At 44.2% G+C, this 15,292-nt stretch overlaps 1 protein-coding gene across 1 annotated transcript in view; it reads right to left on the bottom strand.

The window, feature by feature from the left end:
• Positions 1-15,292, bottom strand: part of RFTN1 (raftlin, lipid raft linker 1) — a 117,554-nt gene that overhangs the window by 12,462 nt on the left and 89,800 nt on the right. The gene's annotated exons all lie outside the window — the stretch shown is intronic.

Raw genomic sequence — 15,292 nt, 5'->3', positions numbered from 1 at the left:
CAAATAGCCTCCTGCGAGTTTCACTGAAGAAGCACAATTACCTCGCCTCAAAGACATGTTAAGGAATAGGACAACACACTGCTCTGGACGATTTCAGAGCATGTTGTGGGGAGTTAAATTACGTTTGGCAAATCATCGAGTCATTTGCATCCAGCCACAGCAGCAACACACACACACGTCTGTGCACGTGCGTGCACAACACACACACACACACACACACACACACACACAGGGGCAGCTTCACCTGTGCGATGCATCCTGCCCTGCAGCATAAATGGATGCTGCCCCTGTTTTATTTCAAATTAGGAATGGGTGGGAGTGACATTTGTCTTTCAACTGAAAAACTCAGCCCTGCTAGAATGGGGAGAGAACCCTAACATGAGGCCACTGCTCTGGGTGTCACTACTGGGGACATTCTCACTGAAAGGGCCTCATGTCCTGCTCTGGGCTCCTCACTGACACTGTAAGCGTAGCCCGCACCCTGCCCTGTGTATACAGTGGACTCCCCACCCCTCTTAGTCTGGCTTCTTATAGTTGGCTACAGAAAATCTCAAACTGTACCCAGATTCCTTCCACCCCAGACCCACTGAATCAGGAACTCTGGGAGTGGGGCCCCAGAATCTGGATTTGAAAAAGCCCTTCCCAGTAGTCCTGACGCAGCTCAGTCTGAGAACCACTGCCTCGGTAATGTCTTAGGTCCCTCCGGCAAAAGGGAAGAGTCTACAATTCGGTGGCCAGAATCTATCAGGTGTCACCTCAAAGCTAACCTTTCCTATCATTCTCCGTGTGAGGAAAAAACCAGATGGACTTTTAAAGGATCAGCTGTCAGAAATACTGCTGCAGCAGAAGAGAGTGGAGGGGGGAAGGGAGAAAAGAAGGACAGTGCTATGGTCTGAATGTGCCCCCCCAAAAGCTTCCATGTGTTGGAAGCTTATTCCCCAATGCAATGGTGTTGGGAGGTATCCAAGTCAGGAAGACTCCACCCTCATGAGTGGACTGATGCCCATTATGAAAGGTCTTGATCTGCAAGTTCAATCTCATGCTCCCCCGTCCCCTTTGCCCTTATACCATGGGATAATGCAGCAAGAAAGCCCTCCCCAGATGCCAGCCCCTTGGTCTCGGACTTCCCAGCCTCCAGAACCATGAGCCAATACATTTCTGTTCACTATAAATTACCCATTCTCAGGAATTCCGTTATAGCAGCACAAAATGGACTGAAAAAGGAGAGAGAGAGAGGAAAAGATGGAAAATTAGCAAAGGAAGGGGGAAGCCGGGGAAAAGGGAGGAAAGGAGAGAGGCGCAGGTAATCGATTTGTAGGCGGGGTCAGGGGAGATCACTGTTCAGGAGAGAACACCATTCTAGCTCCTTCCCTGAAGCCCCAATCAGGCCAGAAATGGCAGAACAGTTGACCCTGCGACCCTCCCTCTGCCTGGCCCCCTGGGCACAGGGACACCTCCCTTCCAGACCACAGCCAGCATCCCTCCTGCTGCACCGCCCTTGTCACCTGCTGAGGGAAGAACCCAGTGCTTGCTTTATCCTGAGAACCCCTGCCCCCATCCCTGCATTCCCATTTAAAGAGAGAAGGAAAAAACAATTTTAAATCCACACTCTCAAGCTTTGCGGGGTTATGATTAGTTGGGCCTATCAAGAATAACCTCCCCACTTTATCAAGCACTGTGACAAACCCGCCACAATCATACAGTAGCCATGGCAACCAGGACAAGCTTTGGCGCCTCACAAAGCCCTGAGTGGCAGAATGGAGTCCTTTTATTGGTGGCTGTATCCTGGCTGGGTTTTCTCCACCCAGGCACCCAGAGCTGCAAGACAATGAACGACCCCTGCTAGCCTGACCGCCTGCTTAGCCAGACCTCAAACCGGCTGCTTCTATTTTGCTCCATTTGACTTCATTTTGTCACTATCTTAAACAGAAAAACAGCAGGATTTCTCCCAAACAGTTTTTCCCTTCGGGGTAGGCGATGTCAGCCAGAGAGTGCAGAAGCATAAAACCAAAAGGAAAAGGGAAAACACAACAAAATCTATGTCTGCTTGAGAGAGCTGAGGGTTCAATCTAGAGCGTTAATTTCTGGCCGTCCCATGCAGAGTTGCCAAGTAAAATGCAAACAGTAGTGGCGAGGGGTTGCACTCTGCCAGACTGTCCCGCTCCAACTATGTGGGATGGTCTTGACTTAATTAATGTAAACGTGGTTTTCCATAAGCATCTATCAAAGCCGGTTTGCATATTATCAATATAATAAGATGGCATTTCTAAAACACGAGACAAGCCAGTCAGTGGGAGACGCTTTTAAGTCTATTAGCTAAGAAAGGCAGTAAGAAACATATCCGGATAGAAGGCTCTCTTTGATCTGCTTTTTTGTGACACTCCAGCGAGAAGAGAAGAAAGCACCAAACAGCACTCAAAAGCCAGCCTGCCTATCAAACAGAAAGACATTTCTTTCTGTGAGTAGAAGCAAAAATTTTAATTAACTCTCCACTCTCTTGTGGTGGATACGTAATCTGCAATCACACCTGGAGTGGTAAAAAAAAAAAGGGAGCACGTCCTGTGGTTTTTTTCAACTTGTATAAAAGGAATTCATTTGTATTTATGGCTCTTTTTTCTTTTGTTCCCTGTAATTTCTCCAGTGGTTGCAAATCAACTGAAGAAAGAGGCATCCCACACAACCTTCTCTTACCCTCCAAAAATTAGGACAAGAGAATCTAGAGTTTACTAAGAAATGCATTTGTCTTTTGATCATTTTAAAAGATCCGCTATATGAGGAAATAATTAGGAGCTCACATACTGGTCCAGTGAGAAAGTTTGTATCCTGAGTGTCTCTTTGCTATTCTCTTTTCCTGTGTTTCAATCCGTGGAAAATCTGGGAGAAACGCAGTTTGAAAGAAAATACTTTGCTCTGAATACATGACGGCAAATGAAGAGAGAATTCAACTCTATTGTCTGAAAGGTGTCCAGGCCCAGGCCCGGGACAGTCTCTGTACCCAGAAACAGTGCCTGGGGACAGTTTGCCTCCCTGTTCCTGACATCCACAGGGCTGAGCCCTTACCATTCACCAAGAGGGCACGTAAGGAAGAGACCTACAAAAACCACTTCTGTACTTTTTGTAAAATTGCTGCCAAATTACTAATGCCCAACACTTTTTGGCAGGATATGTTTATACTACTATCATTTTACTTATCAATTTTAGTTATCTTTTGATTTTCTACCATGGGAAATAAACAAGTAGCACTCCTATATATTCTTCCTGTTTCCTCTTTCTTTGTGTCCCAAATGGTTATTTTGTAATTTTAATTTAAACCAAAAGTCAGTGTTTATGTTACTACAACTTTGTAAATTCCTCAATGCGGGGTCAAGCAATGCTCTGTCACCATGCCATCTTTTTTATATAACCCTTCATTTTTCCTGGAGTTGTTCCTTCCATTTTTTTCCATTTGCCTGACTGTACATGAACCTATCACTAATTTATTCCACACATTGCAGTACCTCTAGTTTATGCCCCTGAATAAATATCCCGTGTGCCTAAATACATTAGTTCCATTTTTTTCCCCACTGGAGGTATCATTTATGGAGCTGTCTGAACGTTGCTCCAACCTGGTCTGGCTGCTTTCCACGCCTGGGTTCTCCCTACACTGCTGTCTGTGGCTGCTGTGTTCTCTTTTTTTGGTTACCTTCTCATTTTGCTGGAGCGCACCTCTCGTGGCTCGCTAGGAAACTGCCTTGGAAGTCATCTGAATCCCTGTATTCCTAAAAATGCCTTTGTCTCACGATTAACTAATAGTTTGGGTACAGAAGTCTGGGCTGAAATCTATTTTTCCTTCAAAATTTTGAAAGGATTGCTGCACTAGCTCCTAGAGGTCAGCAGTGCTGTTGATATATCTATTCTGATTACTAATACTTCAAGTGTACCCGTTGTGTTGCTTTGAAAGTTTTTAGGACTTTTTTTTAAAGAAGTTCCAGAATTTCACAACTATGTGCTTTGGTGTAGGTCTTTTTCACTCAAAGGACTGTACAACTGATGGCCTCGCAATCTGAGGATTCTTATCCTTCAGTTCTAAAAAGTGTTTTTTTTTTCTTTGATAATTTTTTTACTTATATTTTCTGTCTTCTTTCTTTCTGGAGCTCCTATTAGTCAAAATAGGGGATTGATGTTTTAATTTTACTGCCTTCCCTACACACTCCATTTTCTTACTCTCTTTTTTGTTGTTTTTTGTTTCTGTTTTTTTTTAAATTTTATCTTCTAAGAGATTTCCTTCACTTTATCTTCCAGGCTTTTTATTATGTTTCTAAATTTTCTGCTGCCCTGCTTTTAAGACCCTAAAGCTCTTTCTTGGCTTTGTTTCTTTTTTATAGCATCCTGTTTTTGTGTCATGGATATATGTATTTTATCACTTTATTTTACATGGTTTGTTCTGATCCCTACATTATTTCTACGATTCCCAGGCTGCACGTAACAGATGGGAAACTAGGGACCTCACAACACCAAGTTAGAACTTTAAACCAACGTCCTGGTTTTCAGCTCTGCGGTTCACCTCCCCCCTCTCCCATGGCCATTTAAGCTCCGAAAAACAGAGCTTTTCCTGGGTTCTGCAACAGACAAGTGGCACCCTTCCCATCCAAGTTGTGGTTTCCTCCATTCTGCTAAATCAGATTCCTCCATCCACTTTCCATCTTCTAAAAACTTATTGAAATTGCTCATCTTCTACTATCTCTTGGTTCTTGTGGATATCTGTTTATCTATCTACAAATGATCCTCATTATTCTTGGTAGTTAAGTTCTATAAAGTCACTGTGAACACTGGAACAAGTGCATGCTGAGCCATTTCCCCTAAAAGAAATACAGGGTTAGGTATCTGCAAGCCTCTGATCACAACAATTTTGTCAACTGATTTGTTTCGAGTTTGTTTCTGTTTCAAGACACCTTGTTTAGGATGTACTGTTGATTCATTAATAGTGAACTCACAGCCAACAGCACTATAACTCCGGCCTGAACAAAATTCATCTAACATTCCTATTGCTCTGTAAAGCACTTTGTAGCATTCTTGTACTTACGAACAATGGACAGCACTTCAGCACTATGCTTGGGAACTATTTCTAACAATAAAATCACCCAAAAAAAGCACAGAAATACGAAAAATGTGGCACTAAGTGGACCACCAAAAGGACACTTGTTTTCAGTACGGGTGCTGAAACAGGGAGGCACACACAGCCTCACCGTGTTGACTTCAGGGGCAAACGTACACATAGGTGACTCAATTTTTTGCTGTTCTGCACATGTCTGAAAATGACCACAAAATGCCATGTGCATTGATCTGGGGTTACAAATACATTTTAGTGAGCAGATGAATATGTAAATATGGAATCTGCAAGCAAATATGAAGTTCAATTATATCTTATCTAACTATATTACTGCTTTGGTTTCATTTCACTGGGATTTTTCAGAAAAGAAATAGATGCTTATGTCCAATCACACTTGTTTAATACTAATTTATTATTTTAATGTTTAAAGAGCCTACTGGAAGCCCTTTCTAAATAACTTAGAATCCAGAAGCCAAAAAGTAAAAATAGTAAATTTGATTACATAAAAACTCATGTGCATGACATAAGACAACATATGCAAAGTCAAAAAACAAAGAGCCTCTAAAAATTGACTAAAAAAACTAGTAATCCTTATTTTAAAAGGGACAAAGATATGAAGAGAGATCACAGAAAAGAAAACTCAAATGGCCTTTAAGCACATGAAAAAAATGCAGAATCTCATAAGAGAAATGCAAATTAAAACTACCCTGAGATACTATTTTTTCACCTATGGAATTGGTAAAAACCCACAAGTTTGACAACCTACTCTGTTGACAAAGCTGTGGGAAAGCAAGCAGTTTTCACTTTGCTGGTGGAAGGGCAAATTGATTCGACCCTCACAGAGAACAATTTGACAGTATCTCTCAAAATTACAAATACATTTACCCTTTGACCCAACAATCTCACTTCCGGGAATTTATCCTACATATAAAAAATGAAAACTGTACAAAGTCATTCACTGGAAAGCTGCAACAGCAAGATCCTGGGAAAGACCCAAGTGCCCATCAATGCTGGACTTGTATTTAACTCTATGCTTCACCCACACAATGGCTTGGGGAACTGGGTGACGGCCGCTGGTGTGTCGAGCCAGGGCACACATGGCACACAGGGACGATGAGAGGGAATGGATTCCATTCTAGACACATTGAGTTTGAGGAAGCTGTGGAAACAAACGTCCAGGAAGCAGCTAAATGAAACAGCCTGTGGTACACCACATACTGGCCCCCAAAGACGTCTCCATCCTGACCCCTGGGGCCTGTGAAAATGTTCCCTTACATGGCAAGGAGGGACCTGGCAGATGCGGTTAAGCTAAGGATCTTGAGAGGGAGCCTTTATCCTGGAGTATCCAGGTGGGTCCACTGTGAAAACAAGGCGCTGTAAGAGACAGGCAGGAGAGTCGCAGCCAGAGGAGGAGGTGTGACGGTGGAAGCAGAGGTGGGCGCTGCCGGGAAGGGGCCACGGGCCAAGGAACATGGGCATCCTCTGGGAACCAGAAAAGGTTTCTTCTAACATCTCCAGAAACAATGTAGTCCCGCCAACACCTTGATTTTAGGCCCTTGATACCCATTTCAGACATCTGACCTCCAGAACTGTAAGATAATAAACTTGTGTGGTTTTAAGCCACTAAATACATGGTGATTTGTTACAGCAGCCATAGGAAGCTAATCCATAGCCAGGAAAAGGTTGGGATGGAGGCAAGAGCTTGGCGTGCTGGCTGACTCAGGGTGCATGAAAATTCCTGCAGGGATGAGGCTGAGGACCGGAGTTCCTGGTGAGGGGTGAGCAGAAGAGGAATGAAAATGCGGCTGGGCGGGGAGGAATCATCCCTTGGACAGTCCGGCATGGGAAACAGGCTTAAGAAGGGAGTTTGGTTCACGTCATCAAATGTCTCAGAAGGGCAGGCAACAAGGAGCCTGGAAAGCCATCTCTGGATGGGCAGGGAGGTCTTGGGAGGCCACAGGCAGGACACTGCAGGAGGGAGGGGGCGAGGGCAGGCAGCTGAGCAGCAGCTGCGGTGAGGACGAGGCAGAGGATGCAAGCATGTTCTGAGGGAGCCAGATTGCTCGACACAGATGCTGGCCACAGTGGCGCCCAGACAGATGAGGGGCACGCTGGCATTCAACAGTGAGAAGTGGAGGTCCAAAGGTGGGCCAGGAAGGGAATGCCCCTTGGAAAGAAGGAACGTTTCACCACCTCCATTTATCAAATGGGCAGTGGTAGGGGTAACGCGGGGACGGTCTTGCAGAAAACTTGGCGTGTCCCCCAGCATGCTAGCAGGCAAGACTGTGCCCGCTACCACCATTCATCCGTGAGGTCTCCGCATCCAGTCAATCCAGCTCTATGCTGGCACGTGGGAAGCAAAGGAATGCAAGCCTCTCCTTCTGCCCGGGGAGGTCCTAGTCCCGGGGTGGGGTGGGATGGGATGGAAGCAGTGGAGGGAGGGAGTGAGGAAGGGACAGGCCCCTTCGTTTTCTCTGGAGAAAGAGCAAAACGCTCTGAAGTCACTGCAGCCCTTCCCAGGCCTCCCCAGAAGGGAGGGACAGGCAAGCTGGCCTCTGGAGATGTTGTTTTCCTCTTTGTTTTACACACAATGCCCCAGAAAAACATTTTCCAGATATGTAATTAGGCCAACATAATAGCGTCTAAGAGAGCAGTCATCTCATTTTAGACAACTTTGGCTTTCATAACGTTCAAAGAGATTAAGTTTAAAACGACAAAAGCCTAGTTCTGAGATGAAGAAAAGAGACAGATGAAAACACATGGAGTGCACAGAAAGCTTCAGTTCCGAGGCCCCTTCCCCACCCCTGCTGATTTTCTCCATCATGCCAGAAAGGCAGCAAACTCTGTAGCCTTTTAGGAGCTCAACGAAATAGTAAGAATTGTTATTATTTGAAGAAGATTGTTTGCAAAAAATGGTCTCAATTATGACCTCCCTGTATCCAGGCCCCTTTCCAACATAGCCCCAAAGCCCCTCCCATAAAGCGGAAGAGTCCATTTCTCCACCCCTTGATCCAGGCTGGTTTGGAACTTGCTCTGGCAAACAGAATATGGCAGAAGTGTCACCGCAGTAGTTCTGATCCTAAGCCTCAAGGGGCCTTGCTGCTTCCGCTCACTCTGAGGAACGCTGCCTATGCCTGAGGACGAGCCCAGGCTAGCCTGGTGGCTGAGGAGAGACAGGTGGCCCAGCCAACCAGCAGCCATGTGAGAGAAGCCATCTTGGAGCTGCCAGCCACCACTGGACCCATGGGTGACTGCAGACACCTGTGTGAGCCCAGCGGAGATTAGACAGGCCTAGCCCAGATCTCCAAATTCACCCAGCTGCCCCGTGGACCTGTGAGGGTTATTTTAATTCACTAAGCTTTGCTATACCTTATTACACAGCAGAAGGCAACTGGTACATTATTATATCCTAGGAAGAGCCAAATACCCAGGCAAACCTTTAGGAGGAAAATCATAGTGGAAGTCACCTTGCTGATTTGAGAGAAATAAAGCATTAATAGCTACTACTGAAGTGTTGCTAATTTCTCATCACGCTCAAAGGCTGGCACACCTCGCCCTTATTTCCTCCTCGCCAGACACACTATAACCTTGACTTACCTCCAAAGCCCTAAATCTAGCTTAGGATAACCTATTGTGATGCCCAGTAGCGCCACCAGCATACCCTGGGAGGGAGAGAGAAAAACCCACATTGGGGAAGAACATCCTAGCTCGAGACGTGGCCCTAGCTTGTCCTAAGGTACCACGCCAAACTGGCAGGAAACCCGAACCTGCACGTGCAAGATAACACTCTCCTGGATTCTGGGCCACGCTGGGTGATTTGGTCCTGGCACACGTGGTTTCTCTGAGCCACATACTTGGAAGGTGGAAAGAAGAGGGGTTATGGCAGGAGATGGCACGCTGCCCCATTCTCAGAGACATATGCTCACACGCACCTGCAGGGGCAGGATGAGAGCCAGGCGAGGTGTGTGACGGTGCAGGGCTCCCAGGCCACAGGGAAGGTAGCGAAGCCGCACATTTGGAGGTTAAGGGGTGACAGCTGGCGCAGACCCTCACCATTAGCAGGGACAGACGCGCAGTCCCGAGTGCAAAGAGTTAAGCGACACAGGCCGTTCCACGCCGTCAGCTGCTCATCGGGAGGCAGACTGCGCCAGCACGGCCCCCCTCCAGGAGCTGACATCCCACACCCTCTGAACGCACCGGGGCCAGCGCGTCCTCCCTGGCAGACTTGGAAACAGCTTTGTTGGATAACAATTAAATAAGAAACATTTTCTCCATCCAGGTACTTGCCAAGTCCCTCCCACTCGCTTTGATAAGTGAGAGGATATTAGGCTTTCTGGGAGTCAGTGGGATTGGCCACCTTATTACTCTCTCTTTAGACAATTTGGGGTGGATTAGAGATCATGTTAAGTTCTTTCTTATTTTTCACCTTATCCATTACGTAGAAAAGAGAAAGGAGATTGGAAAAAAAGCTTTACTGAAGTATACAATTAAAAGATATTTATTTTGGAGTGGGAGGGGCCAGGGGAGGGAGCCAGTTTGCAGAAACTCTAGGGCTTAAGACTATGTCAAAGTTACAACCATCTATGGGCAGTAGCGTCCTGACAGCTTTCCAGTAACCATAAAATGCTAAACCAGGAGAAGACATCTCTGAATAAAGGCTGGTTCAAAATCTCAGAAAGGAGAAAATGGAATTTAAGGGGTTATTCCACTGTCCAGGCTAACATCGAACGGAGCCACACAAAACGCCCGTGCGCTGGGCTGTCGCAGCCTTGATTCACTACGAAAGGAAAGTGGGTAAGACGTGACGCTGGCAAGGCTTGGCCTGACAGATTTCCCTCGTCCTGACTTTCTCCACCTGGTAAACTCAAGGTGTCACGTTCCCAGTCAGTGCTGGGACAATCACAGCTGGTCAATATTCTCTTTGTGGAGACTGAATGGTCAGCATGATGTTGCTATAGTTACCACAATTCTAACTCAACCCTCTCTCCTTATGTTCCCCTCGCTTCAAACCAAATTACATCGCACTAATCCCACAGCATGTCCTCTGAGGACCCTGCTCCTAGGAAGTGAACTTCTAACAGGGCTCCCTAGGAGGCAGAAGCTCCAGCTGCAATATCCTGCCTTCGGGACATGCCAGGCCCCGGCCTGCTCATTCCCCCCATTGCCACCGAGTCCTGCAATCCACCTCCCTCTCTTTCTGGCTCTCGCTCTCCCAGGGGTAAACACACCAGAGCCTGTCTCAGGTGTGCTGCTGGGTTCCCATCAGCCTCTGGACTGGGACCCATCAAGATGAGCTGATAAAGAAAAAACCAAAGTTAAGAAAATTAAAATGGTCTCAGAGAGACTGGCCAACTCTCTTTGGGGTCCTCTAGAAAACCTTTTCATTAGCCTCTGTTCCCTGCGCTGTCATCTCAGCACATTGATCACACTTGACACTCATTTTTCTGTTTATTGCCATCTCCTGCATTAGAACACAATCCCACAAAGGCAAGGAGTTGATCTTGTTCCTGACGAATCCCAAGCACTTGGGGAAGTTTCTGCTCAATAATTAGTTGTTGAGTGAGTGAATGAATGTACCTGTCCTAGCATTTTTGGGGTAGGTTCTTCCACCACTGTCTTTGTGTTCTCAAAAGTCTTACCAAAATTGCTGTAAATCACATCTAAAAATAATTGAGACGTTGAGTTTGCCACCAAAAATGTGAGTTAATCTCCAAGGGCACTGCATTCCCATTTTCCTGGGCATTTTGCATGTGTAAGTTGGAAGTATATTCATGTATGAAAATTAAACACAGAGCCTCATATACTGCCACCAAGGCCATTGGGTATTTTAGTAAAGACTGGTAAATTATTAAACTGGCCACATGTACATTTGTCCCTTCCTTGCTTCTGTGCCATTGCACTGTGTTGCAGATGGTCCTATCAGGAGGTAGTGTCTATTTCTCCATCTCTTGACTCTGGGCTGGTTTTGTGACTTTCTTGGTCACCAGGTCATTAACAAACGTGATGCAAACCACGGCATGAAATAAGCTAGCACACTGGGGCTTGCCTGCTTGCTGCTCTTGAGAACCGCGTGCCTGTCAGCCTGTGAAGGAGCCCAAGCCAGCCTACTGGATGTTAAAATACACAGAGCTCTGTTGCCCCAGCCAACTGCCAGACTAGGAGGCCACTTTACGTCATCTAGATTGTCAGCTGACGCAGGAGAAAGCCCAGCAGAAATCAGTCGAGCCACCCTAGAGTGGAAGAACTGCTCAGCTGACCTAAAGAATCATAAGCTAAATAAATGGTTACTTGAAGCCACTACATTTGAAATGGTTTGTTACACAGCAAAAACCAACTGATAGAGACTGAAAAACAAATAATTCGACAGACACGTAATAGAGACAAGTCTACCTGCTTCTTTCAAGGTGACTTTGTCTTCTTAGAGGAAGGTAACTCTGCAGAATCCTGTGGCCCAAATAGATTTTAAACAGGATGATGATGCTTTTGTGCTAATCCCACCCCTCACCTTCTTGCCTGAATCCCCTTCCGAACAACATGAAGAATTTCCAAGGTGAAATCAAAGGCAAAATTTGTTTCCATGGGATAAAAATTCACTAGTTTAAAAAAGTAAGGACCTCAAGAGAATGAGAAAGCAAGCCACAGACTGAGAAAAAATATTTGCAAAAGACCTATCTGATAAAGGACTTCTATCCAAAATATACGAAGAACTCATAAGACTCAACAATAAGAAAACAAACAACCCAATTAAAAAATGGGCAAAAGATCTGAATACCTCACTAAATAAGATACGCAGATGGAAAATAATAAGCGTATGAAAAAATTCTCAACATCATCTGTCATCAGGGAAATGCAAATAAAACAGCAATGAGACACCACTACACACCTACCAGAATGGCCAAAATCCAAAACACTGACAACACCAAATGCTGGCGAGGATGTGGAGCAACAGGAACTCATTTATTGCTGATGGGAAAGCAAAATGGCACAGCCAATTTGGAAGACAGTTTGGCAGTGTCTTAGAAAACTAAACACACTATCACCATATGACCTAGCAATCATGCCCTTTGGTATTTACCCAAAGGAGTTGAAAACTTTTGTCTACACAAAAACCTGCACATGGATGTTTATATAAGTTTGACTCATAATTGCCAAAACTTTGAAGCAGCCAAGATGTCCTTCAGTAGGTAAATGGATAAACTGTGGTACATCCAGATGATGGAATACGTTTCAACACTAAAAAGAAATGATCTACCAACCCATGAAAAGACATGCGGGAACTTTCAATAAGTGAAAGAAGCCAATCTGAAAAGGCTACATATTGGGTGATTTCAACCATACAACATTCTGGAAAGGGCAAAACTATGGGGACAGTAAAAATATCAGTAGTATCCAGGGGTTCAGGGTGGGGAGGGATGAATAGGCAGAGCGCAGAGGATGTTTAGGGCAGTGGAACTACTCTCTATGGTACTAAAATGGTAGATATGTGATTATACTTTTGTCAAAACCCATAGACTGTTCAACACCACGAGTGAATTCTAATGTAAACTATGAACTCTGGGTGATAATGACATGTCAATGTAGGTTCATCGATTGTAACAAATGTGGTGCAACATGTTGACAGCGGGGAAGGCTGTGTGTGCTGGAGCAGGGGCCTCAAGGGTAGGGGTATAGGGGAGCTCTCTGTAGTTTCAGTTCAATTTTGCTGTGAACCTAAAACTGCTCTAAAATATAAAGTTTATTTAAAAATAAAACCAAGGGCTTTTGCATCAAAACTGATATGAAGTAAAACAATAAAGTGAAATTATATTTGTGGTTTATAAGAGCAAGAAAATTGAAGTCAGCAAAAATTTGCCCATGGAAAAACTCAATAAATTAAAATATAACTGTTCACATATTAGAGTACTCTATGGCCATTAAAAATGATGAAGTAAAAGCCCTGGTAACATGGAAACATTTTTCAGAATACTGTTACATATGAAAATTTATATGATCCCATTTTTGTAAAAAATACGCAAATGTAGACAGAAAACACAGTGGAAGAATTATCCTAAGACGTTATGTGGCTATCTTCTCAGTGACAATGAAAGTAGGGTTATTTTTGCTTTCTTCTTCTCCTGACTTGTATTTTCTAAATCATCTTCCATGACCATGTGCCACTTCTATTCAACAATTTATTGATGTATAATTAAAATATCTTAAAATTCACCTATTTAAAGTCTACAGTTCAATGGTTTAAAATATATTCACAGAGTTGTACAACAATCACCACTAAGTTTAGAACATTTTAATCACCCCCCCAAATCCTGTACCTATTAGCAGCCACTTCCCCTCCCCAACCCCCATCTAGGCAACCCCTAATCCACTTTTGTATCTATAGATTTGCCTAATCTGAACATGTCATATACATGGATTCACATAGTAGGTGGTCTTTTGTGACTAGCTTCTTTCACTTTAGCATAATATGTTCAAAGTTCATCCATGTTGTAGCATGTATCGGCATTTTGTTCCTTTTTATTGCCAAATAATATTCTATTATGTGGATATACCATATTTTATTTATTCATCACTTGATGGACATTTAGGTTATTTCTAACTTTGGATATTATGAATAAAACTGTTATGAACATTAATGTGCAGGTCTTTACGTAGACATATGCTTTCATTTCTCTTGGATACATGCCTAGGAATGCAATTGCTGGGTCATACGGTTTAGCATTTTGAGGAATTATCCATGTACCACTTTTGTAAAAAGAAAAAAGTTACAAAAATGAAAACAGAGGCCTTTTGGCTTTAGACTAGTTCTTGGACCTTCTTAAGCCTAATTTGCCAAGTGATATAAAGCAGAGACGACCCTCTTCCACCTTAGCCAAAGAGGATACTTAAGGATTCTGCCCCAGAGGCCACTGATTAAAAAGCAGTGGGTCAACCACACATCCCAGGTCTTAAAGCTGGAAGGGATCAGGGTGGTCTTCCCATCCAGTGGCTCTTGGGCCCGGCTAAATATTTTACATGCAAATCCCTAATCTTCACCCCCAGTCCTACTTCCTGAATCTCTAGGGAGGTGGGGTGATTTGGGAATGCATATTTTTAACAGTCCCTAGGTGACCAGGTAACCCTCAGGGATCAATAAGGTTTGGGAACCACTGCTCTAGTGCATCCTACCCAAAGGATCCCTCCTGAGAGATGGTGACAGAATATCTGAATCACTCCAGGAATTGCGAGTTGACAATCTGGGCCCCAGCCACTTTGCACTGCTGAAGACTTCACATAAACTCTCCAGCTGGACCTACTGTTGTTTTTCCCTTACAATCAACAAAGATACGGTCTATGTCCTTCATCATCAGTCAGCCCTTCAGAAACATGAACCTGACTGCCCTTGTCTTTTTCTCCTGCAAGACGAATATGCACAGTTATTTCAACCACTTCTAGGTGTGTCCCCACAGCCAACACCTCTTCTGTACCTTCCAGTCCTCCCACATTTCTCATCAAACATGGCAGTCATGGTAGATCACAAAGCTCCAAGTCAGCCAACTCCAGATGGAAGAACAGAGGGAAAAGTACCTCCTATGTGCATTTTCATAAATACGGCCAAAGACATCTTTTCTAAGCAGCAGTAACCTCATATTATTCATTCCACCAATGTTTGCTAAAAACCTGTAACACAAAAGAAACTAATTTGGATCGAGGGAATATGAAATATCAGGAATGGCTGGTCCCTGATTCAAGGGGTTGACATAGCAATTTCAAAATGTAAATAATTCTAAGGTAAGGTGATAATTTCAAAAGGAAGGGAGAGCAAATCTAGCTGACGGTTTACAGATGGCCTGTAAAGCTGGTAGCATTAGAGTTGGGCTGGGAAGGGGGAGTAAGGGTCTGCACGGTGAAGACCTGAGGCAGAGGAGGGTCTTGGCAGAGGGGGGCCAAGAACGAAGAAACACAGGGTGTGAGCTGGAAATCTCCACTTAGAGGGGAGGCGTAGGGACATTCTTGGCCTGTGTTCAACTCATTTTCATTAGAATTGCTATCAAATCAGGTATTCTCACTCTGTATTACTGATTTTTTTAACTTAAATGCATTTTTTTTATATTTAAACATATCTCTATTACATTTTATTGGGCTGGTTTTGGTCCAACACTCATAAACTAAGAGATAATGAGATTGGAAGGTGTTTAAGAAGTCAGGGAAACCTACCCAAAAAAGAAA

The sequence above is a fragment of the Propithecus coquereli genome, unplaced genomic scaffold, assembly GCF_000956105.1.
Source record: "Propithecus coquereli isolate 6110/MARCELLA unplaced genomic scaffold, Pcoq_1.0 Scaffold12, whole genome shotgun sequence".
NCBI lineage: Eukaryota > Metazoa > Chordata > Mammalia > Primates > Indriidae > Propithecus > Propithecus coquereli.
This window is presented reverse-complemented; position numbering and strand designations above follow the sequence as displayed.